Below are 2,544 nucleotides of genomic sequence, written 5' to 3' on the forward strand. Positions count from 1 at the left end.
TACAGGGTAAAAGGGCAGTGCTTGGAGGTGCAGGCATGATGAGACCAGGTCCCTGCCTGCAGTGTGCAGATTAGTGAGGAGGCAGAAAGAAATCAATTACAGTCAGCCCTCTGCATGCGTAGTTCCCCATCCGTGATTTCCACCAACCTCACTTGGAAAATGTTCAGGAAAAAAGGAATGGGCACGGTAGCTCACGCCTGTAATCCCAACACTTTAAGAGGTCAAGGGCAGATTGCTTGCAGCCAGGAGTTCAAGAACAGCCTGGCCAACACAGCAAAAGCCCAGCTCTACTAAAAAGACAAAAATTTGCTGGGTGTGGTGGTGTGCACCTGTAGTTCCAGCTACTTGGGAGGCTGAGGCATGAGAATCACTTGAACCCAGGAGGTGGAGGTTGCAGTGAGCTGAGATCATGCTACTGCACTCCAGCCTGGGCAACAGAGCAAGACTCTGTCTCAAAAAGATAAAACAACAAATGCAAAAACAAAAACAAAAACTAGCCATGCATGGTGGCGTGTACCTGTAGTCCCAGCTACTTGGGAGGCTGAAGCAGGAAGATCACTTGAGCCGAGGAGGCAGAGGTAGCAGTGAGCCAAAATCGTGCCACTGCCCTCCAGACTGGGCAACAGAGCAAGATTGTGTCTCCAAACAAACAAACAACAACAACAACAACAACAACAAAAAAAAAAAAAACAAAGAAAGAAAGAAAAGAAAAAGAAAAGAAAGTGGAAGGAAAGCAGTTACCCTTAGAAGGGAGGCAATGTGCACCAGGGAGACCCACAGCAGGAAGGTGAAGGGGGACTCCTGATGACTGAAAGTGGGCCCTAGGCTTCCGAGATGGCAGGAATGGAAGATGGGCTCAAAAAGGCAATGAACTCAGTCATGTATGAGGGAGACAGAGGGGACCTGGGAGTCCTGGACATTAGGGAACACCAAAATCAATCTTGATTCTTTAGTGTCCAGGCTGTGCATGATAGGTGACAGGAAGGGAATACTTCCCAGAAGCAGCAGAAGTCTGGGACTTTCTTTTGACTCGTGATGTGACCTGAGCCACAGGAGGCCACCCCCCTTTTTTTTTCTTTTTTGAGATGGAGTCTTACCCTGTCACCCACACTGGAGTGCAGTGGCACAATCTTGGCTCACTGCAACCTCCACCTCCTGGGTTCAAATGATTCTCCTGCCTCAGCCTCTGGAGCAGCTGGGATTACAGGCGCCTGCCACCACACCCAGCTGATTTTTGTATTTTTAGTAGAGATGGGGTTTCCCCATGTTGGCCAGGCCAGTCTCGAACTCCCTGATCTCATGATCCATCCACCACAGCCTCCCAAAGTGCTGGGATGGCAGGAGTGAGCCACTGTGCCCTGCCAGGAAGCCCTTTAAGACATTAAAAAAACTGTATCTATTTAAACAGAGATGGGATCTTGCTATGTCGCCCAGGCTGGCCTTGAACTCCTCAGCTCAAGTAATCCTCCTGTCCCAGCCTCCCAAAATGCTGGCATGAGCCTCGGTGCCTGGCCTAGAAATTTTTTCAAGATAATAATCTTGATAATAAGGTTATAAGTTACCAGGATGCTTGTGAAATATTGCATATGACTTATGAAATCCTTTGGAATCTCTAAATCAGAGAATTTGGATTCACTTTGGATATTAGAATACAATATCCACATCCTACTGGTAGTATGATTCTGGGTATATTATGCTGCTTTCTCTAAGCTAATACTGCTGACTTCATTCTCTCCAAGGGCCTTTGCATAAATCATGTAAAAAAAAAAAAATCCATCAATGACCAACTTGCCCCTGCCACATTTATCACGTGACCACTAATGTGTCAGGCCCTACAAGGACTGCAATGAAATGTTGCACACCTAAGTGAGCCCCAGCTGGGAGTCAGAGGGTGAAAACAGCCTCCCCATGACATCACTAGGCCATCATTTCTCAACCACCGGGGAGCCACGGGCCCTTTAAAAATTAGATGAGCTTTATGAACCCCAGAGTTCCACTCAATGCCCTTGAAGCCTATCCAGGAAGGATCCTTGGCCCCCAGTTAGAGCCCTGTTTTAGAGAGCACAGGAAATACTTATGACTGGAGAGAAGCCACCCAAGTCTTTCGATCCATCTTTCCCCTGTGAACACTGAGACTTCATTACTCTAGGTGGAATGGCTAGCTCTCTTCCCTTCTGAATCCTGCTCCTTCAAGTAAGCTTTTCATCTGCAGAAGATTTTGAAAAAATAAACACTGAATTCAAGGTAAACCTTGGGAAATGGTGCTCTGAAGTGCAGTGGTGTCTGGTTATGGAAAGGAACAAACATCCTTGCCCTCTGCTCTGTAAGTGGCATTCTAAACCCACCAAGGGACTTGCCCAGTCCTCTAGCAAGTCCTCCAGGCCCTGCTGCCCTGTAATCCTTGGGGCTGTAGGCAGCAAAGTTCTAGGAAACTCAGGTCCCAGAAAATGCAGTGATTCTGAATGTCCAATACAGACTTCATATTCCAAGGAGATATTAGTTCTCATGTTACTATAAATCCTTCAAGACAGAGAAACAGGTAAC

Source organism: Macaca fascicularis, chromosome 19, assembly GCF_037993035.2.
Source record: "Macaca fascicularis isolate 582-1 chromosome 19, T2T-MFA8v1.1".
In the NCBI taxonomy this organism is placed as follows: domain Eukaryota; kingdom Metazoa; phylum Chordata; class Mammalia; order Primates; family Cercopithecidae; genus Macaca; species Macaca fascicularis.